General features: G+C 44.6%; 1 long non-coding RNA gene across 2 annotated transcripts; it reads left to right on the forward strand.

Moving 5' to 3' along the window:
* The first annotated feature begins 1628 nt into the window (after positions 1–1628).
* On the forward strand, positions 1629–22464 carry LOC136022697 (uncharacterized). Of its 2 annotated transcripts, XR_010616271.1 has the most exons (11): positions 1629–1747; positions 2166–2340; positions 2816–2933; positions 4025–4129; positions 5199–5255; positions 9656–9770; positions 10674–10791; positions 12295–12380; positions 12470–12535; positions 14335–14419; positions 20338–22464. It is a non-coding gene; the product is annotated as an uncharacterized LOC136022697 (long non-coding RNA). The 2 variants fall into 2 exon arrangements; XR_010616270.1 differs by lacking the exon at positions 1629–1747 and having other exon boundaries at positions 2073–2340.
* Positions 22465–23963: the final 1499 nt, after the last annotated feature.

Here is a 23963-nt window from a genome sequence, read left to right on the forward strand (position 1 = left end):
TCTGTTTTTTAAGCAGAGATTGGTTTCACAAACCATCCTCTGGAAGGAAGCGAGCTACATAAAAGTGCTAATGTTTTCTTGCTGAGGAAACCAATCTTAGCTTTACTGCAGGAATGCATTTTAATGCTTCTCTCTCTGAATAGATGCAAGTTGAGGATGAAAACTAGTTTCAGTGGCTTATGCGAGATGCTTTAGCAGCTCCTGCTTCTGATGATCCCAGAGTTCAGGTGAGCAGCACTGTTCCATCCCAAAGCCACTGAGCCAAACCCAGCACTCAGGGCTGCGATTAGCACCACAGGGGCCTGGATACCAGCTCCAGCCCTCTCATGAGAGAGCAGCACTATCTGGACAATCTCTTTCACTGGAGGATTTTTGAGCGGTGACTCATGTGCTGGTGGTGTGTGTGCTCCCAGTGCCCTTTCCCACAGCTAACTGGAGGGGCAGAACAACATGTCTGTCAGAGAACAATGTTTTAATCAAGTTTGGAGGCTGCTCCCACCCTTATATAAACTAATTCTCAAAGTATCTCTGGAGGTCAGTTCCAAGCAGGTTTTTCCTAGCTTGCCATTGCTGTTTTCCAATGGGAGCAGTGTTTCTTACAGGAGGTCACAGCACAATCTAGGAGGGATAAACCTGCCTTGTGGAGGTAGCGTGGAAAGACTGTGCATGCTATTTTATACAAGGAGGGTGCCGAAACATTGGCACAGGTTGCCCAGAGAGGTGGTGGATGCACCATCCCTGGACACATTCAAGGCTAGGTTGGATGTGGTTCTGAGCAAACTGATATAGATGAAGATATCCCTGCTCATTGCAGGGGGTTAGAACTGAATGAGGTTCCTTCTAACTTGGACTATTCTATGATGTTCTTGAGTGTGCAGCAGGGTTGTAGGGGTCAGAAAGCGTCATCTCCCCTTGGCCCTGCAAGAAAGCCACTGTGAGAGACAGGAAAACTTGTCTAGACTTCAGTTTTCTCACCTGTACAATGGAAAACCCCAGTTTTTACATGTTGTGGACAAGAACAGATAATTATTGGATATGTTTGTTAAACAAAACATGCTTGGGCCTCCCAGCAGTGAACTGTGTGGTCCCCATCCAGAACTGAGCTGCAGCTTGATTGTGGTGTGTGTAGGTTTTATTTCAGTACCACAGGGAAACAATAGGAAGCAGTGCAACGTATAGCAGCTTTCCCAGAGAAGCTTATTAGTCTGGCCTTGCCTCCCCCTGCACAGCAGGCCATTGACATGTGGAAATTTATTATTAAGCCCCAATTCTGACACAAAGCTGTGCAGTTAGGAGAACCCACTGGATTCAAACATGAAATCCAAGGGTTTTGGCTGGTTACTGTCATGGTTTTGTACCAAGGCTACTAAAAGCCCCCAACACCTGTGGGAGGTTCAGCACATGAGCCCATTTCGTGTAATCTGTCACAGAAACCCTATGTATTACAAAGAGACTGACCCATCCCCTTCCCCCAGGTGTTTCTTGTACCACAACAGGACAGCAGAGCAGCTGAGATCAGCTAAATCCCAATTTACACCTCCACACTTGCAGGTGAACTCTCTTCGCCTCTTCATACCTCGTTAGCAGTCTGTCTTCCATCAGCAGGAACACAGGAGTTTGTCATGGAGATCAGACTTGAGGCCAGTCCACCCTTGTGTCTCATCCCTGACATCAAACAGAGCTTCAGCAGAGCACTGGAGGCTGCAGGACACTAAGCTGGAGGAGGGGTGGCTTCATTGCGTTGGAGGTAGGGGGAGAAGGTTATTGCTGAGGAGGCAGAGGTGAACTGTGGGCAGAAGCTGGGGCAGAGCTGAACTGTGTGTCATGCCATGCTCTGCTTCTTTCTGGTGGGTCAGGACTTGCAGCCAGGACCTTACTGTACTGAGGAAAAGGGAAAATACGTGAAAGAGCTGTTGTTAAAGTGTCCTACTCCCTCGCTGCCTTTCCCTTTGTTTTATTGTGCTGTTTCTAAAATTGCTTTCCTGTTGTTTGAACTCCTTCCCTCCCCTCCTGTTCTGCTGCTTTTCCCATTTAGGTAGGGAAATGCCCTGCTCTTGAAACAGCATCCAAGGTGGATCCTCTGACCAGTCCTGGTTCCCAGGTTTGACCAAAGGCTTTCCAGGTTCTTTGTGTGCACCATGAGGAGCCCTTTGCATATTTTTCAGGTGATTTAATCCTCAGTTGGCCATGCCTCAGGTGGCCCTGCTGCTGCAGGTGCATTGCTGCAAGAGGCACATGAAGTGCTGAGCTTTCTCAAGAGCACTGAAACCCCCTTCTCTCCAAGTTGTCTCATGCAGCAGATGATGGCTTTGTGAAGAACAAAGCAGAGGACCATTTACAGTAAGAGAAGTGTGCTTTGCTGAGTGCAGAGTGTTTGAAGCTCTTAATGATGCAGAACCTCTGTTAGGTGGCTGTGGGAAAGGGGTGACTCTGAGCTGTGCGCAAGACCTGTTAATATTTGTTTCACACTAACAAAGGCTGGAATGTTGCAGGCAGGAGGAATGGTTCTTTGCTTTCGGGCCCACAGAACTCTACCACATCTGCTTTCTGCTCTGCATCAAGGCTGAGCCCATTGCAAACTAACACAGCATCCCAGTGTTCACAACAGAGCAATTCTAACTGTCCTAGCTTGCAGCATTCCCAGCGTTCAGACACAGTTACAGCCTTGACAAAATCAGTGTCTGGAAGCCCAGGGTCTTACTGACATTGCTATGAAACAGTTCTGAGCTTTCTTTTAGCACAGCTTGTGCCACATGATGGAGACCAAGAAATAAAAGATCAGCCTTTGACCATTTGTTTGCTTTGTCCATGTTAGGTTGGGCCAGGGGGAAAACCAGAAAACAGCACAAGGCAGTAACTCAGAAACTGGAGGGAGCAGTTGCAGAACTGAGAAGCTGCAGTGGAATCATAAGGGATGAAATTCACTGCTACAGGTACATGAGCTCGTAGGGCAGCAATGGTGAATTACTGCCAGAGGTCTGGGCCAATGCTCATGAGCTGCAAATACTCTTAAGCTCAAGAACAGAAACCAAGACTGCTTGTCATCACAGGGGCACAGGGAGATGGATGCTAAGGCTGTTTTGGCAGCTAAGAGACAAGTGTGTAACTCCCTTAGACAAGGGCGTGCATTACCTGGGGCATCTGGAAGATTCTAGGATTCTGTAGCTCATCCTTGCATCAGTGAAACATCTAATGAATAACTTCAGCAGCTCACTGCCACAGACAGAGATACATATATATGTGTGTGTGTGTGTGTGTGTGTGATGTCTTTAAAACTGGATCCAGAGCAAGAATTTTAGGTACTGAGATACCTAGACTAGGTCTGGCTTTGCCTAGGAATGTTGAGGTCTCTTCCAAATGATGTTCTATGATAAATATATATTTAAAACATGAAAGCAGCAGGTGTAAGTGACAAGGGCCAAGTTCTGATTTTGCTCACAGGGCACCAAATCACATGTGAATTCACTGGCTTCAGTTTCCTACCTGGGTAGCTGACTTCCAGAATTCATAGGAAATGAGCAGGAGTAGTAGTGGTGAATGCAGAAGTGGTTGTTTGGTTTTAAAGATAAACTACTGCCAAGGTGTTGCTCCTGCCTGTTGTTGCAACAGTCACCCCACTGTGCAAAGTCTCCCTCACATTTGCTTTTGGTCACTTTAAGTATATTGTGGTCAAGATGGAATAACCACAGTGACCTTCCCTAAAACGCAGGGATGCTGTCAGTGCTACCAGTAGAGAGCCAATCTACCAGGGCTGAGAGCTACTACAGACCCAGAGCCAGCCCTCTTTGTGCTCAGCTGTGTACCTTTGCCTCCCTAGATGATTTTCAGTGTTCTTTTATTCACTGTGGAATTTTCTTCAGGCGTTTCATTTCATGTACCACACTGGGAGCCTCTCAAAAGCTTTCTAAGTACAACCCATTCCTTGGCAGGGCTTTTCCTGAGACTAAACACATTGCTCATTGCTGTACCAGTCGGGCTAACCAGGCATGTGCCCTCTTTTCGAAGTGTCTTTGGTTCCTTTCAGAATCTACCACCGCTCAAGTCCGGGCCTGTCTCTTGGATGCCTCCCGCACTGTGAAGTGATGCCAGAGAAGGCAGGAGGCTCCCTCCTCCTGCCCTCCTTGGGAAGGTGAGAGGGATGCCCAGATGCTCTTGGAAATGAATTTCAGATGAAAGCTACTAGCCCAGTAGCCCAAGGGGAAACTATGCCAATGGTTATGGTGAGTTTTACAGCAATGGGATTGTGACAGGCTATGTGTTGTTCCAGCTCTTTCTTTCTGTACTTTGTGAGCTCCTCGATCCCTGAGAGGGCCCCATCTGTTGCTGGGAGTTGCTGGCAGTGTGTTGCAGTTCAGAAAAGCAGTTGCTTCACAGTGTCAGATGGGGCCAGGTATTCATGTGTGTTGTCAATCAGGTTTTGCATAAGCCACAAAGCCCATCCCACAGAGGCGTGCCGCTCGCTGTTTTTACTTTATCCTTGTGGAGAGCTTAACCATTTATGTGGCATAGCCAGTCATTTGCAAACTGTTCACACTGCTTCCCTGGACTTGAGGGAACTGTCCCTTGTAGTGCTCCAGAGCTTGGCTTCTCTTTTGAGACACTCAGCATCTAATGCCTTGCGACACAAATGGATGCTGTAGTCCAGGCTGAGGAGACTCTTGCTTCATCCCAGCACTAAAAACCACTAGAAGGTCATTGTGATTTTGGAGCAGAGGTGGGCTGCTCACTTAGGAAACAGCTTTACATTAGTGAGCTATATGCAGATTGAGATACATTCAATGTCCTGGTGGCTTTGTGCTGACAGAGGTATCTTTCTGGCAGTGTTCAAGGCCAGGTTGGATGGGGCTTGGAGCAACCTGCTCTAGTGGAAGGTGTCCCCGCCCATGGCAGGGGGTTGGAACTGGATGAGCTTTAAGGTCCCTTCAACCCAAACAGTCTGGGATTCTATGATCTTCTGTTTCCATCAGCTGCCTCTACCAGATACCTGTCCCTTACTGAAGAGGTACAGTCTGCTGTGAACAACAGCATAGCTCAATGGCTGATGAGCTTGTCTTTGATTTATCAGGTTTATGAGAACAGCCTGAAGGGCTGGTTAGGTATCATTGGGTGTGTGACAACTACAGCTCTGGCCTCAAATGGCCTCGCTTATTGACTGTTACAGTACTGAAGGAGTGATTAACGCTGTTTCATTTCCACAGAAACAGGATCTCATGTACAGTGTTTCTGCAGAGAAGTGCACCTTGCAGTATAAACAGGTAACACTGTTCACATACAGACAGTTAGAATCCCAGTTGATCTATCAGGTTGAACCTATAGCATTTACTCATCAAAACAAGTAAGTTTTTCTGGGACCAGCAGTGGTTTGACCATATTATCTATGAATAGAACTAGCTGAATTTAGTAACTGTATCAGAGAGAGCCACTGGAGGTATAAACAGGGAAAAGCTTGGGATATTCTCATTAAAAACAGAAATAAGGGATGCAGATTGCTCCCTTTCTGTGCCCAGCCTCTTCCTTCAACACAGTGTGATGGCTCCTTCTCTTCCTGGAGGAAAGGTGTGTGTTAGGGAGCAACAGGTGTTTTTCCCAGTCTGCTTTATTTTCCTGCTCTGTTGCAGAGTGTGGGCTCATGGATGCTGCCATAGGGATACATAAGGAGGCAGCAAGGGGGACACAAGAGGAGGGTGTGTGTGTGGACCTCTTACCATTTATTTAGCTGATGAGATAGTGTAATATTGCAAACAAAATGATACAAAACACAACCTTCTCCCCTCGTACCCTTATATCCAGACAAAGGGTGGGAAAATTGGATAGAGCAGGGAATAGGAGACCTCTCAGTTCAGTGTAGTCATGCCTAAAACTTCTGAGTTTCAGCTATGGAAGAAATCCAGTTAAAAACAAAGAAAAAAGGCCTTAAATGCAGGCTGTGTCTAATTCACTTTGTTCAGCACACAAACACTGTTACCTCTGACTCTTCCTGCTTGTTATGTTTTAAGGTATATTTATAGTTAGTTCCTTTTTTCCCAACAGCTCTAAAAAAGCCCTGATTTTAGGACATGTTCTAAGGGAGATAGAGACCAAAGGCAAGTAAGCAATGAAAGAGCTGCATGTTACTAACCCACCCTAGTTTTGTTTTGGGTTTCCCTTTATTCAGTGGCACTCAAGGCTTTTTCTCTCACTCTGCATGCATTCACTGAAAGGCTCACAGCCATCAAGTAGCAGATAGGGAATAATGAGATAGGTTTGCCCACAGAAATCCAGATGGCTTTGTTTAAAGTGGTGTTTGGTATGCAAATAGAATTAGCAATCCAGATGAGGTTGTTTCTCTTCGTGTTTACTTAGTCTCTCCCTGGCTTTGGCTCCCACCTGCAGGGACTGAGGGAAGGGCTTAATGCAGCCTGTTCAGTGATTTGCATTTGGACACCAACATTTAAATGGAATCTTAACCAAATATTGGATCATCTTGGTCATTCCCATCCCTCCTTAAGTCCTGTGGCTGTAAAACTGTTTAGAAGTGAGTTTACAGTGGCAGAAGGTAACTGGTTGAGCAGAACCTGCCCAAGGAGTCATCGTGCTTGATGTATCCTATATATATAATACATATATATATATCATCGTGCTTGATCTATATCTATACACACATACACACGCACATATATCCTCCTGAGCCCTCTGCTTGCTCTGTGCCATCCCAGAGCAGCATCATGAGCACCAATCCACTCACCTGAACCTGGAAGTAGTTTGAATTCCATGCGCTTTTAAAGCAAGTTCACAACAACTGGGAAGAAACCTGCTATAGCCTTGAAAAAGGGGGATAGTTTAATAGAGGATGTATTGTTCATTGAGCAGCTTCTTTAATACTTCAGTCTGCTTCTGTTGAGTAAGACAGTTGAATTACGTGTGCGTAGTTTCTGTAGTCTTGAACTTTGTTCTTGAGTCAGTTTAGGTTTAACAGTTGGGCCAGGAGGTGCTTATTAAATTTACTGCTTTGGAAGCTGACTCCACCTTTCCTTGCCTAAAATAAACTGACAAAGGAATAAGAACTTCTTAAGGGGGCTGGGTATTGCATTTCTCTTCCCTACCACCCATGTGTATAAATAGCCTCTACACTACTTATAAGGCTGATGATACTCTGAAGATGTAAAGAACATCCATACCATACTGAGAACAGTCCTTGCTACTGATTGTGCTTTCATCTTACTTAAAGGAGATATGAAGCGCCTTTAACACACTGGAGTTCCTACTGCTTCATGATGCCTAATAAAGTATTTAAGAGGGTTCAGGTTGGGTCTTTCCCCCTAAATGTTTAGATTCCTACGAAAATCCTGGGAAAACCAAATGCTTTGTCTTTGCTCAGTTCCCTGTTAGAAACAGGAAAGGATGTGCTCAACCTATACATTGCTATGCCATTATGTTAAATGTTAATGTTAGTAAGCATAAAGCCAAATAAGAAGTCTGAATACTTGGAGTCTACAACAAAGTCTCCTGGTTATTTGCTTCTGCAGCTGGCATCGCTCTAGGGCATTATGATAGCAAACAAAGCCAGTTCTGAACTCTTCCTACTGCTCATACGCAGCAGTAGGAAGCATCAGTAATACTTACATGAGAGGCAAGCAAAGAAGAGGAAGGGCTGTGGTTGGTACAATGCTGTCCCTGCTCTGATGCTGGGTTTTATTGTGTAAAGGCACAATGGGCTGTGGCCTGATGGTGTAGAATGTACTTAGTGTTTTACCTACTGGTATATAAAGTGTTAATGCACCAGAGTCCTCGGAACTGTTTTTGTATGCCATAGCACAAGCTGTAGGATGGTAAGAGGATATTTAACTTCAGGAGAACCTATGCTCACCTTAAGCATGTTGAAATAAGGGCTTTAGGGGTTTGGAGGAACAAATAAGGCTGAAAAAAATGCCTTGAATCCAGTTTTTGTCCCTACTTTTCAGAATTCTCAGTACCAAAGCATTTTAAGGTAAATAAAAGGGAAATCTGTCCATTTTTTTTTTTTTGTCCTCAATATAATAATCTGCTTACAAAGTTTTGTTACTAAAAAGCCCCCAAATCTGCTAGGGAACCGAGACTGAAAGCTGGGATTTAAAAGTTGTGCCTGTGCCTAGAAACCATCTGGTATTAGGGGCTCTGTTCAGAGTTTCTGAAGCCCTTTGAGTGTTGCTGAAGATACTACAGCTAGGTGGAAGGTTCCTACTTGCCTTGCTCTTGTGATAAGTCCTTTATCAACAAGGCAAGATGCAATTGTGCTGGGAGGAAACAGATTGCTTCAGTTTGCACCTTGTCTGAGCCCAAGCGATTCCGACAGCAGTACAGCTTTCTGTTTGCTGCTCAGCTCAGATAACCTACCCACGGTGTCCCCTTGTCAGTCAGAGAAAAAGTGGGGTTGATCAAGTAGGTGTTCTTGCTTTCCCACTGCTCTCTTCAGAGGGGGATTTGGATTAGGATCTCTCCCCCTTTGTGCAGGTGGGTCTGACTTCCTAGTTCAAGGATCATAAGAGGGTGTTGAAGTCAAGTCTCCTTGGCTTAGTCCAGACTGCAGATCAGGAGGACAAGTAACATTAAGTATAACTATATGCATTTTTATATATATATATAGTTATATATCTATATATACACACCCTCTTATGATCTGTAGTCTTCACAAATACATATATATATATATATATGCGCAGTTTAATGCTTGTGTTCTGTGAGACACATTAGCTCCTGGCTAAATGGTGTGTCAGCACCATTTTGTCTGGATAAAGGGGTTTCTCATTGAGAAATTCTACCCTTTGTTTGGAAATCAAGGCTATTTCAGTGTATAACTTGCTGAAACACTGCTGGGGTGGTTTCAGTCTCATGTGGCTGGCTGGGACTTGATGAGTGGGGTGAGGAGAAGGCAATGTTTCATCTGCATTGCCTCAAACCCCCATCCAGCTTCACAGAGGTGTGACCCGTTATAGCTGGTCATAAATTAGAGGCACACAACTGTATCAGTGCCAGATTACACCCAAAGCAGTTGAGAACACTCTAAGGAGCCAGCTTGTATCTCATACAGAGCTGTACTGAGAAGCAGTTACTGCTCTTAGGCAGGAATTGTTCGACTGAATTCAAGCATTGGGGAAGGAGTTTTCCTGGTTTAAATGCACAGAAATCTGTATTGCTTCGAAAGAAATTCAACTCAGAGCTGGGTTAAGAGCCATAGTTTATTAAATATACAACTAAAATGCCTAAAATGAGTAACAGAAGCTCTAAGGTAGTGAAACAGCCCATTAAATAGCAGGTAAGATATAAAAATGTATCTCTACAATATCCAAAGAAACCAGTCTTTATGGATGTGTTTATCCATGGGTGGGTTCTAGTGATAAAGGCAGTGACAGTAGAATATTAATCAGAACAATTAGAGCAAGCTCCTGGTACCAGGATCTGTGAGCACAGCACTTAGGGACTGCAGTCACATCTTCACCCCTGTGCCTTCTCTGAGGGTGTTTTGTGCATACCTGCCCTTCAGAACCGACTGCTTGGGCACCTCATGGGGTTTGGTTTATTACCAATAGACCCAAGAACACATTGTGGTGAAAGACGTGGAGTTCTTGTTTCCACTTCATTTCAAGGTAATTAGGAAAGGGGGGAGTGTTGCTGAAAGGTCAAATTTGTTTCATTTCAGGAAACACCATAACTCAAACCCACCCTTGAACGTCATCCTGAGCATCTTTATGAAGACAGGAATAGAAACAGGGAGGCTTCCAGTAAGAGGCTGTAGCTTCTGTGAAATCCAAAGGGTAAGTAAGTGTTGGACCAAGAAAGGCTTATGGAGGAAAGAAAGCCAAGGAATCCAACAGCTGAAGTTCAGGGATAGCACAGGTAAAAGTATAAATCGTAGTGCACTAATACCTTGGTGAAACACTGCTGTGTACCAAAAGAGGTAACAGGTTTCCATACAGTAATTGTACTATGCAAAGGTATTCAATTTGTACCCTGCAGAGTGAGACTTGCCAGCATGAGTCACTTTAACCAGGACATTCACAGCATCTTCATCATCTGAGCAGGGCCATTTCCTAGCTGGGAAATTCCTGGCAGTTCAGTGAGACTCAATGGAGAGAACTTTGCTGTCTCAATTCTCATGCCTTGCGGCACAGGATGCTCAGCAGTTGAGGTCAGGAATACATTCTATGGTGCTGCTCCCTCTCATTGCTCTTACACTGCACAACTAAGGGTGCTGTACTAAGGAATCAAACAACTGGCATAAGCTATTGCTGCTTCTCCATAGGGGAAGGATAAAAGCTGAAAGCCATGTGTAGGGAATCAGAGCACCTTTCTTATTGTGTGATTTGACTAATCACATCTCAAATAGAAGATCTGCTGAAGTGAGGGCTTTGCAAACCCCTGTATTTTGTAAGGTACCTTTAGAAGTACTTTTCTGTCAGCGTAAGAATAAAGCAGACTTTATTTACAGGGTGCAATGAGCTATTGCTGAGTTTTGCTCATTTAATACATCATTTCCAAGCAGAAGCAGCTATTTAAACTGAGAGCTGAGGTGGCTGTGCCTGCACCCATCACATTTTAGGCCAGTTTGACAATAGATCCAAAGGTTGCTGGCATACAGGAGCTCAGAAAACATATCTTGACCTACCTACAAGCTGATACTCTCTTGACTTTCTTCATGTCTCTTTATACTTCTGCAGGCATTACAGTCCATACTTGGGTGTGAACAAGACAGTGCAGTTGAATAAGCCTTCAGCATAAGCTGAAACTCCAGTGGGAAGGCCCAGACATCAGGCTTCATCCATTCTTCTGATCAAGGCAAGCTTTCCTCTCCACCTCTGGGTCAAGACGAAGCTTTTTGCCGATGCGATTGACGGCATTACCAGACAGTATTAGACACAGATAGCTAGATCTAACTTTGCCTGGTAAGACAGCAATCAGCAGGCACTCACTCAGGCTGAAGGAAAACTCCACCATTAAATCCAGGACTAAAAAGACAGGGCAGGGAAAGGTTGAGGGCCTTTCCCTTAGACAAAGCTATAACCAGTAAATATTTAACTTGCTTGATTATGAAGCAGTACCATTATAAAACACAACTATTTCCAGTTCACTGCTATAGGAGTTGAAAAGGATTGTACAGAACTCACCAACAGCTCTGGCCACTGCATCCATCTGGCTGTGAAATTGCTCACCGTGCCCATGCCTGGAGCAGCTCCATCAGCAGCAGCACAGCAGGACTGTGGATGCACATGGGTGTCAGCTAAACAATGTGCCCTCACCCATGGTAAAAATCCCCTCAGTGAGACAACTGCTTTAGAATGAATCTGATGCAGCCCAGGCCTCAGGCAGCTCTGAAGCCATCCCAAGAATCCTGCCTGTGGAATTGCTCTCTTGTGAAACCAATTGAAGGGAGATGAAAATCAGCAGGAGAAGGGGAGGGAAAGATATGGAGGCAGAAGGGGATTTTTTCTGGGTTGCCCCTGGCTCTCATGACTGTCTCTGTCTGAGGCAGGATTGAAGGGACACTTTCCTAAGCATACATCACTATAGGGGTGGGCAGAGGGATTTCCCTGGTCTCTGTTTCTTTGTTTTTAAGGCCACATTCCTCTCCCTGCCCTGGATGCCCCATTAGAGCTGTTTGTTAGTTATACATTTATTTACTCAGCTCCATCCAAGCTTAGGACCCACACTTTGTGCTAAGAAGAGCTGGGAGGTAGGTGTGCACTCCAATCCATCTTGCTGCAATGCTTGTTAAAAGCCAATTTGCAGAGTCACTCAAATTTCACACTATTTCCTCAATCTGCTGTGAGCCAGTTACTCATTAACACAGAGGCTAATCACCAGAGAGCCTCTTCTGCTGCTTCCTTCTCTTGCCCTGGGAATTACAACCTGCAAGGGCGAGCACAAAACTGAGCTTGTTCCAGTGAGTCAGCCCGTGGAGTTAAAGCAGGCATAGTCAGCGCCTTTCAAGCTGTTCACATTGTAGTGGCAACAGGGTGAAGTTATACACAAATCAGTTTGGTTTTTCCACTCTTCCTGTATTACCTGGTAGTTTTGGGAAGGAAACGCCCAGCTTGCTGCAAGGAATTGGAAAAACACAGAGAGATTTCCAGTGGCAAAGGCAGAGAATGCAGAATTTGCTTGGGTACCACTGTGTTTCTATCCCAGTTCTGTTTTGGAGTGAGGAAGGGGATTAACACTCAGTTGAGGATGAGGAGGATGTTTTGGTGCTGTGCTTCAAACACAAATCAATACTTGGAATATATTTAAAGAGGAGTTTGTGGTCAGAGTGCATGTGTAACATTGTCTTGTATCTCTCAGAGGAAGGAGCTGAAAACCAATGGGGACAAGACTGAAGCATCAGTACAAGGGCTGTGCCCCATCCCAAGAATCTTTCAGAAGTGCAGGTAGTATGGATGCTCCTTGTGTAAGGCTGAATCTCAGCTTGTAAAGTGAACTGCTAATGACTTCTGACACGAATTCGCATCCTCTACAGGTTGTCTGCAAAGTAAAGAAGTACTGACCTGGATTAATTTGTCAAGGACTAGGGAGGACCTGCAGGGTAAGCAAAAGCTGCCACTGAACATGTCTGTGTAGTTCAGGCAGGAGGCATGAAAACATCACTAGAGGAGGGCAAGACTTGCACCTAATTTAGTCCCCAGATTTGGCATGCAAATACCTGCTTAGTTGAGTGATCCCAGGATCTGCTTGCAGAGACAGAGCTTTAATACAGCAATGTTAACATTTGCAATGCTTTTTTACTGAAGCAGATGGAGCTGGACTTTCTGGCTCAAACACAATGTTCTAGGTCACTAAGATAATACTCTTACAGTAAGGAAAGGTCTCCTCAAGCACTTGTTCCTATGTCATGCCAGGAAACTTGTTTAAATCTGACCTCTAGGTCATCTGAGTGTACTTATTCCTTAAGGAGGCCTGGCTTCTCATCCAAACCTAATCCATTCTCAAGCTCAGTGTAGTGGTGTACTTCTATCTGAGTTGCTACACAGAGTGAGGCAGCAGCAGCTCTTGTTCTCTGCTTGGTAAATAGGGCAGAGTCAGCACTCAGTAGTTGTTCCTTGCCTTGGTTACATTCCTTTGTTTCTTAATGGAATGATGGGAGTGATTAACCCACCTGTTCCATGGGCTGCAAGCACTGCCTATGATGGGGTGTGTTATAAGGTTGGAAGTTCATAGGCCATTCAACCATGGAGGTGTAATTGAAGTGTAATTGGGAAGAGTGACCTTTACAACCAGCATCTTGCCCTAACCACCTTTCACAGCCAAGCATGGCAAGTAAATCCTTCAGCCTCCTGGGCAAGGGCTGTGCCATGTGGCTGCATCACAGCTCTAACCACTGTGAGGGGAGGAGAAAGCTTGCCTGTGCCTCTGAGGAGATACACCCTTTGTATGTTAGACATGGCCTGTCTCACCTCCTTCACAGCAACATCAAGGCTCAGCATCCACCAGAGTGGTTTCCAGCAATGTATTTATGATTATAGCCATTTACTACATCTAAAAATACCTGTTAACGTGATAGCCATCATCCTTACCCTCTTGTCCAAGTGTTCCACTTTGGCCTACATTGTGGTACAATGTCTTTGAGAGCTCCTCCTGATGCATGGTGGTGTTTGGTTCACCCTTTAAACATCGTTACCAGACAGTGTTAGAGTAGATCCAGAAAATCCAGCACTGTCTAGTAAGATGCCCACAGAGGACCATAGTCTGTCCAGCAGCTGGAGAAATGAAGCAGCTATTAATGAGTCCATATTCTTCAGGCTGTCAGTGTTCCATAATAACTAATAGAAATGGCTTGAGGAGGATTGCCCTATATCCTTGGGTGGGGAAATAGGTGGTGGGCAGAAGGAAGACATTCTGTATTAAAGGATAGGTTCAAAATCATGGTGCATTTCTACAAAGATAGTAGAAAAAGTTGGTTTAATAAAGATCTAAAATGGAAACAAAAGGTTAAGTTCTCCTTCAACAGGATTTAACACCAGTAAGATTGCTTGCGGTTTGTTTCTTGGCTTCCTCACTCCCTCCTCCCTTTTGACTCACAACCATACTAATTCAGGTCTTATTAATCACTTGAAAAGACATACTGAAAGCCGGTCAATAAAGAAAACAGTACTGAGGAGGGCACAGAAAAGGGACAGAGGTGGCCTAGCATTAAACACAGCTGCTTTTACAACAAATCCTTTATTGTATTGGCTTCAGTTGCAGGGATGCAAACAAATTTGAGTCTTAAATAAAAGTGACAGTGGCAGGAGACTTTGGTGTAGTTATTAGTAATGTAATTAAGCACAGTGAATGCTAATGATAACGATGATAAGGTATCTGTCTGCTTTGGTTTGTGCTTTTCAGAAGAAGGGGAAGTTTGCTGGAGCACCTCATGCAACAGAAGGTAGAAATCATAGCTCAGGCTGCTCACCCTGGAGCGGTTCCCTTGGTAAGAGCTCTGTGCTGTTCTAAGTGGGGCTGTTGTTACTCTGAGGACTGGAGATAACCGACCTGCTGCATCACCCAGGAAGAAGGCAGCAGCATTTCCTTGGTCTTCCTTTCCTCGCCCCTTAGTGTGAGTCTTATCTCTCAGGGTAGTAATGGCCTTTCAATTTTTGACAGCTTAAGAGAGCTCTGATCTGAGCTATAACATGTAGGTAATGCTATAGTGCATGTAATATTTAATATAGCTATAAGGTACTCACAAGGCTTTGTGGCTCCAGCGCAGCAAATATACAACCTTTCTATCAAAGTAAATGACAAAGGAGTACATTTCATCCACGCTCCACTCAGTGAATCATTCAGCTGATGCTTCAGAAGAGGGTTCAAGGAAACAACCAACATTCTCAGTGCAAGTAATTAAAACCCCAGCACCCCATAGATCAGTAAGAGAGCTCAGGGCAAGGGGGGATGACAGGAGGATGCTGCTGGTGCCTTTTGCTGCTTCACACCTGCCAGGTACACTGAACCACCTGCCCCTAAAGCCATGTGTCAGATAAAACCAGCAATAATCCCCTTTCTCAGTGAGAGCTGTTATAAATCATTCTTTACAAGACCTTTCACATCTGATAACTGGGAAGTACAACTTCCTGTGTTGTTTTAATTCACTGTAAAGAATAAAAAGCCTCCCTAAACCATATAAAACAGCATTATCCCCTCCACTAAGTCCCTTTAGACTGGGCTAGTTCTTTCAAGGTCACTTTAAGTAGTATCGTTGATTTAGGGCAAGAAATCTCATAGAATAAGAACAAAGCCCATCATAGCTTAAAATGCATCATTAGGCCACTAAAGTAATGAAAACAGTCCAAGGGAATGGGAGTTAAGTCTCACTCAAGAAGTGACAAACAGATGTAAAATTGTATCTGTATAACAGTAAAGGTGTATGCATTATATGACAGTTCAAAGATCTAAACTGAATGTCTTTGCTGTGAGAACATTCCACTGGAGAACTCCAGAGGAGCTGCTGTGAAAGGGACAGAGTGAGTTACAGCAGCAAAGCTGAAAGAGCAAACCCTGCGTTTGATTTTGGCAGCCAGGTTCTTGAGTTCTCTTTAGCTGACAAGAACTTCATGAGTTGGAGAGACAATGATGATGAAGGAAACTCAAGTGTTACATTTCAATACCTGTTTGCTCTCACTCTCTGCAAAGCTACCATGGTTTGAAAGGAAAGATAAAGAATGTGTTTGGAGCAGAGTGCCTGCATTCAGCTCACCCCTACAAAGCATTCTCATCTGAACACATCCTAGCACTGCAGTATCCAAACATGTGCCACATTCTGCAGTTTTCTATTTACAGGCTCGCTGTAACATTAGAATGAGGCCAACATTTACTTCTGGTTGGCTTTTACCCTTTATTCTAGAACCCAAAGCATTTCACATTCAATTTACTTATGCTTGGGGGGAGGTTTGCCTGGTTTCTCTCTCGGCCACTGACCTGCTTCCAAACTTGCTGTTGAGCTTTTCCACGTTGTACACGAAACACCATCATCATCATTACCAGGCAGTATTAGAAACACTGAAAACATCCAATGCTGCCCAGTAAGATGGTAATGGCATCTCAGGGTCATGGGCTACAAACAGCAGAGATAACACAAGCTAGAAAGCCTGTGTGGAGTAGGAAAGAAAAGAAGGGGTGAGGGGAGAATCCCACCTGTAGTTTGTGATTGCAGTGATTGCCAAATGCTCTTCATCTGGGAGAGGTGAAAACAAGGATGTTCTCTAGCGTTATCCCAGAAATACTTGTACAGGTCATGTATTCCTGCCTCTTCCCACCAGCCTCCCCCTCCCCATAAACCTTCAGAGCTGTCACTTACCCAGGAGTGGTATTATTCATATTGATGCCTAGTGAATCATGGTTGTGAACTGGTAAATGCTATTTGAGGCATGGGCAATTATGGCCAACCTTCTGCCCTAGCTGCTGCTGCAGGTTAAAGCTGGGGGAAGTGCAAAATCCAGGCAGCACCATAGGTTTGTGGACTCAGGGAGATAGCTCTTACCTTTCTTCCAGTGCCTCCAACCATTTAAGCTTTATCTATATTTTATTAGGCAATTCATATTTGCTGATTCCTTCAGTCATCTTTTAATCAGATTTCTATTTGGGGAGGCCAAAGATCTTGCTGAGCATGGTTCTTACAAAGAAACCATGAATATTCCAATGCTAAGAGCGTTTGAAGCCTCTTAATGTTCACAAGAGTTTTGCATGTGTTTTATACATTAACAAATACACTTGGTCCTCTAAACAGCTGCATGGATTACTACAATTCACTCACCACAAAGAAACTCTGCATTGACATTTCATACCCTTGGAAAAGACAAGACCTGACAAACATTCCTTCCAGTGCGTTCTGAATCCCATTGGAAATCTGTTTGCAGACACTGCTGAGAGCTAAACCTTCCCCAGCCCCATGGCTCCAGGATGGTGCTTGTCATTCAGTCCCTCCACCCATCTCCTTTAACTGCCCAGTTCCTGAACCAAACCCAGTTTAATTAAGGTACAACAAGAAAATGCCTCCAACTCAGCAAACACTGAGGGATGCAAAGGGTGCAGCTAAAAGGAGGAGAAGAGCAGGTTTTGTTTGGTTCCAGATAACTCCAGGTCAGAAAGGGTTGAATTCCTGAGGAAAAGGAACTCAATCCTGGTTTAATTTGCTAAAGCAACAAGACTGAAAATACCCTTCCTGCTTGCACTGATGGCTTCAGAACTGCACTAAGGAGAAGGCATTCCCAAATGCTCATCAGCACAAGAGCCATTTGACCAGCGGGTCTGCACTCAGTGTGAAGATGGTGAAAAACAAGGTGAAAAAGAGCTAGAACGAACTGTGGTGAAATGAGAAGTAAATCGTTGTTGCAAATAGAATCCCATCCCAGGTTAAGATACCTGCATCTGTCCCATTGTTAGGTACATTAGTGGGTAGTTCACATGGGTTACACATCACTACACTACTCCACACCTCCTCAAGAGTCACTTAAGAGAATCCCATTCTGAAGGAAGGAAGTTGTGTTATCTATCCCTTCTATGAGACTACCCCAGACACCTTCCTAAGCCTTGTAATGCAAACAATGGCATTTGGATGCAAATCTGTGCTTGAGCTCCCCACTCCATCTGCAAAGAGCCAAGTAAACCACTGCAAAAAGAGATCCTGGAGGTGAGCTGCTGTTGGCAAATGTGGGGTTTGCTTCTGTAACAGCTGAACCTCCTCAATCCCACTGACAGCCAGCAAACAGCCATGCTCCACTTGACTGTTCCAACAGAAAGTGTCTTTCCTACATCAATAACATGGAATGAAGTCAGTCAACAAGAAGGAGCATTAAACAATAGCTCTTTGTCTTAAAGCACCCTGCATGTTAGATGTGATAGCTGCAGCTGAAACAAAAGGAGGTAGAACAGAGGCTTTCCAAACAATAAACCCCCAGACTGTGTTTAACTGTTCTGATGCAGAGCAACCGGATCTGTTCCCATTTAATATGGATAATAATAAGTTGCTGGAGTGACCACAGCTTACACAAATCCCAGGATGCTCAGTTATAATTAGAGCAAACATATTCAGTTGCATATGACTTAGGGAATACCAGCCAGCTGACTACAACAGCATAAAGAATAAGCTAAGGTTCTGGCTAATTTACCCCTTTTTGCCTGCTCTAGTGTCTTGCAAGGGTGGGATTTATGAGCTTTTTAATTTGCTGCTCTATTGATAGAATAGTGAAGCAGAAAGAGCCAAACCTTTCTTATTCTGTGGCTTTAAGTTCGATTTCAAAAGGGTTTGTGGCATTTTCCACCCTTCCTTTCCTGGCTGTTGTGGCTCTTTGCAAATGGAAATACATATATATAGGATATATATAGATACACATATAAGAAATATATATATATATCCACATAGGTGTTTTTTAAGTAAGGCAGGTGCATTAGAAATAGATGTTTGCACAGTTGTATTAGAACCATATCATACAAAATCTCACTTAATAACCAGAGTTAAGTAGCTGCCATAACAGGACATTCTCTGCTAGGGTCCCTTTGGTACTGACACATCAGTTTTAACTGGCACAAACAATGTCTTTCAGTCCTTGAGGAACGACTCCTTCCTGTTTGTTTGCTAGAGGCCAAACAGCTGCATTGTCATTAAATCCTTTGGGAACAGAGGTAGGAACACTTCTAAAGGGGCCTGGATTGTCAGACCTCAGTCTCCTACCAAACCAACCTAGACCCTGGGAAGCAAACTCCATTCCACAGTGTGGAATCACAGGCTTAATGGAAGGCTTTCAGTGTGGATTCTGGTCTCCTGCCTCTTGGGAGAGTTTCCTGGTCCTGTGAAGATAGTTTGGGGGGGTTCAGAACAGGCATCGCTTGGAACCCTTGCTATCCCTTTCACTCTCAAGTGACAAAAAGGCTTTTTAAGCTCCTTGGCTTGAACATTGACCCAAGAGCTGCCAAACCCAGAGTTACTCCAGCCTTACAAGCAAAGGATGCTGCTCCATGTAAGCCACTTCAAAAACCCATTCATGACCCTTAATCCATTGAATATGTGCCAAAATACAACATATCCCATCACTCTAGAGTGAGCCTGGGCTCATATAGTTGAATTTAGCAATCTAGTTCTGCCCTCAGCTACATGTGCTTCCGTTTGGTGCAGGTGGAAGCTGCTGTGTGGATACAGTTTGCCAGTGCTTCCTACAATTGACATCTCAAAGATGCCATAAGGAGAATTCAAGGCAATCACCACTGAATTTCCAATCTATGGTTCCAAAGGGAGCCAACCCAACAGGAACAGTTGGCATGATCCTGCTCTTTTCCAATGGTGCAGGGATATTTCAGCCTGATGCAAAGTATCAGCTGAAGGTGAAATCTGCTTTTATCAGCATGAAACCCCCACTGTCCTAGCAATATAAGGAATATAAGAACTATAAGCTAACAAATCACTGCTCTGAGGCAGCAGCAATCCTGCCCCTCCTGGGTCATTCCCTAAGCCAGTTTGTTACAATTGGAACCCAATTTCCCTGGATGCATGTTCAAGCCAAACAACCAAATACAGCAATGCCACAAGTTAATGCTTAAAGGGTAGAAAATCCAAATCTAGGCAAGAGAGGCAACAGGACGCCTCTTTGTGTCCAGGATGTACCAAAGAGAGCACTATCAAACCACCTCACATAATCCCTCCTGCTCGCCAGGGGTTAACACCTAACATAGACAGATACTGCAATAGGAAAGGGTTGGGTCTTTCTGTAGGAGGTGTGGGCATAAGGGAAAGTCAAGGAAATGGGGAAGGTTTGAGACCCTTTTCCTTTAAGATCTCTTTCATCCTCCTGACTTTGACACATTTCTTGATAGAGAAAAGCCTTTGAGGTCAAATTAGCACAAAACTGAGCTCTGCCTCTCACTGGAAGTGCCCTTCCTTCTCCTGGTGCTGCTTTTCTTCCACGGGGTGAGTACATTTGATGGGGTCACTGCAAGGAAACCACAAGGTACATACAGGAGGCAATGGCCATTTCTCACGAGTACAACATGAGTCGATCTCAGTCTGTCAGTGACCCCAGTCCGGTGTTGAGGCAGTGCTACCTGGACAGGCACACAGCTGTGCCTCTGAATTTAAAGCTCCTTCATTCCTCACCTTGCCTTTTGCAACTTCAAACAAAAGTCTACCAATGCACCTGCTCTGAAAGAACTGAAATGGGATCAATCCATTCCCTTCACACATGCCAAAAGAGGGGTGGGGGGAAAGAGCCAGTCTAGATTCAATTCACTGTGGAAAGGGGAAGGGCCTCAGTCTGTTATTCAATTTCCTGTTTTCCTTATAGGAATGGGAAAAAAAGGTGGTTTTAATTCAAATCCTTGTCTTAATGCACCATCTCCTCTGCTTTATTCTGCTCTGCCCAGACGCTGCAGATGGCCATGAACATGAAGATGGCCCCCTTACAGCGGGCATACAGCACAAATCAGAGCGCTTCACATGGAACGACTGCATGAAGAGCTTTGGGCAGTTACCTTCAGGCTCCACTTGCCCCAGCCAAAGACAGTACTAATGCAGGCCAGTGCAGAGCAGGGCTGTCTGCCAAGAGCAGGACCTGACTCACAGAGTATTGCTGTGAAAAGACAATAACTGTATCATTATGCAACTGGCAGTTAGAGCAGAGCTGCCAAGTCACCCAGTGCTTCCTCCATAGCTGCCCTTGGTGGAAGTGGGAGAACTCAAATGATTCCTGTGCATCAAAGCTGCCCCAGGCTGGGCTCCTCAAAGCCTTTCCATTGACTCTGTTCTTTGCTGTGACCTCCAAATCTGTTCCCAGTGAAAATACGGACTCTGCTGGTGTTCTGTGTATTGCAGGTTAGCACAGCAGAGGTCAAGCTCTGCTTCCAATTGAGTTAAAACCACAAATGGATCAGGTTGTTCAAGGCCAGGTTGGGTGGGCCTTGGAGCAAGCTGCTCTAGTGGAAGAGGTTGGAGCTGGATGAGCTTTAAGGTCCTTTCCAACCCAAACCAGTCTGGGATGCTATGAACTGCACCCCAGTCCTACACTGACTTCCCATCAAAGCTTCAACAGTCACTTCTTAAGGCCTCGTCCTGTATTGACTTGCATAAGAGCTGAATACATGGAGATTAAGGCAGTCAGAGGAACCTGCATCCGGAGTTAAAAACCAACCCCAAAACCAACCCCAAAACCAACCCAACCCCTACCTCTGCACCGGTTTCATATCTAAGCTGGGGAACGGTACCATGCCACAGTAGTCACAAAGGCACAGAGTTCTGAGCTGCTGAATGCAGTTCTGAACAATCACTGTGCCTGGTTGTTGTGTTAATCATTACTGACCCTGACAATGGCTGCTGACTTTCCTTTTCAAACCTTGGTATCACTCATGGCCTGTCCATCATCCTTGGGCAATACAAACCATGGCTTTGTGGGAAAACAGAGAAAAAAATAACATTATAAAAGCCTAAAACCTGGGAAATAATTCCCCCAAAAGCCCAGCTCCTTCACAGGGCTCTTCCTGGAGCTCCTTTAGAGCTAATCCATTAAAGTAATACCCATCTGCTTGCTGCGCCTCACTGCTGTCAATAGAAGAGCACAGCACAAGAGAAAGGGCTTTTGTGGCATCTTCTGCACAGTGCTGTGCCTATTTCATTTGTTTGCCCATTAGTACAACAGGACAGACATTATATATATAATGTATATAAAATATACATAAAAGAAGTTGCAGAGTGAATTATACTTAATAAACTTAAGGAAAACTTGCACTACCTACAAAAATAGGGCAATTTTGTGCTGATACCAGCAGGCAAAAGGCAACACCAAGCCTTGATCCCTGCTAGGACATTATACGTCTGCATCTAAGAGTTTATATAGCTCTTACAATTGCAGAGCTGAGACCTGAAAACAGACTCCTCAAAATGGAGAAGCTGCTCCTTTAAAGGTTTAATAGCAACTAACAAGAGTCAGGAAAATGATTTTACGAAGATCAGCTTAAATGGTTAATGTGTGATGCTGTAGGTGAGAAACAGGGTTTGAGCTTCACCTGAACCCGTGCAACTGCTCACAGGGTGGAAGGGACTTTAATAGTTCCTTTTTGTTACTACAGGAGCTGCCAAGCCTTTGACAAACTGAGGCACGTTTAGTAACCAGGAAGGTTACCCCGAGCCACAGCCAAACTGCAACCAACACCGGAGCCACCTGCAAGCCAAGGCCATGCTGGAGACAGCAAACCCTAAAGCACAGACCCCCCAGAGGCACAGCACTTACACAAGTGACTAATGGGTCCTATCAGCCAGCTCAGCCTGCGTGGAGACAAAGTCAAATGGAAGCACTCGCTGCTGATGCACGTATTTTGCAGCTGGATCCTCATTTCACACCCAAAAGTAATGCCAGAGCTTTGGCTTTTTTAATGCTAAAAGGTTTGATTCTGTCTCGTTCAGCAAATACAGATGCTTATTTCCCATTGCACTAATACACAATTTCAGCTCATTTATTGAGTCTGCTTTGAGTGTGACTTATTCAATACATAACAAGCACATGAGTTATTAGTATTTAACCCCCCAGAACCAAGTGCAGACCATCCAGCTTGTTGCTTATGATACCATCACCAGTTCTATACACAATTCATGCCCACGACAGGCCTGAGAATTCCTGGATCCATAGAAGATGGCACTTGCTGTTAGAACACTCCATATGAGTGAGGTGCTAGCACGTTAAGTGAAGCAATTAAATGCTTTTAAGTTACTCTGGCAGAAAACAGGACAAGTCTAAGTTATATACCATAAAAAATCCAATCTCCAAGCTGGTAGCATATAGCTGATAGATTGAGACATACATCCTTCCTTTCACCTCCTTTCTCTCTGCTTCCCAAGGCAGCATTTTACAGGTAGGCCAAAAAACAGGGGGAAAACATGCTTTAGTCATATATAGAATCATTCCCAAGTGGTAAGCCAGGAAGAGAAGGAATGAAAAGGACAGGAGGAGGAGGGAGACATGGAAGAAGGTGGCGTTGATCTTACCGTTGTCAAACATCAAGGCACACAATGCAAAGTAAAACACCAAAGTGCGAAGAACACCCACCCACCCACCAGAACCCCCCCAAAAGCCCCATCTCACCTCCCCAGCCCTCACTAATGTGCTTGGCTCAGGCTGGTCGGTACCCATGAAATACAAAACCAGCCCTATGGTCGCCCAGGTTACCGACTTCATTTAGTTAATCATCACCATTAGTCCCAATGCTCAGACCTTGGGGTAAAAGGGAAAGAGTGACTGAAGAGGGGTGGAAAACAGGGAACTGAAGTGAACCCCACCCCCATTAGCCATTAGCTTTGCACCTTTTTTCCTCCTCCCCCCTTCTACTTCCTTACATGACTCCCCCATTCCCTTCTCAAGTACAAAGTTCCAGCAGCCTTAAAACAATAGGGTATGAATTATCCTGCATGTGGGAATACCAGGATGCCCGTTTGTACCCAGGTAGCTGCAGGTCTGAAGGAGAATGCAGCTCCGGTGCAGGGGGGAAATAACTTGTTAGTTAACCTGCAGGGCTGAGCCTTAATCAATAGTCAATGGCTATGAAAAGAACAAAGCACGTGAAACTCAAGCCTTTATATCTTGGAGCTCCATCAGCTATAGCTGGAGTTTGAAAGGGCAGGCAGGCTGATTTGAAAGCTTCAAAGCATCAATGCACACACTAAGGTCTGTACCAGAGCTCAGCTGCTTACTGATTCCTGGTTACTTCTGCCACAGCCTGGGATTAAACGAAAGTAAGACCCTAAAACTGACTTCCTGGACTCTAAGGACTGAGCCATTTAAAGAGAACCTCATTAAAGTGAAAGGTGCATCCCAAGTGTAAAAGGGAATTTCCTGGGGCCACTTTCCACTGGCCAAAATAGGGTGAGAACATTGTCATTAACTTGGTTTGCAAACAAGATGTTTTCACAAGGGGACAGCTGATGGCAGGTATCTGTTATGTCCAGTCTGCACCTTGGCATTCCAAATCCCATTAGGTGCCTTTATAGTAGGAAAAGAAAGTTA

This window comes from Lathamus discolor, chromosome 16, assembly GCF_037157495.1.
Source record: "Lathamus discolor isolate bLatDis1 chromosome 16, bLatDis1.hap1, whole genome shotgun sequence".
NCBI lineage: Eukaryota > Metazoa > Chordata > Aves > Psittaciformes > Psittacidae > Lathamus > Lathamus discolor.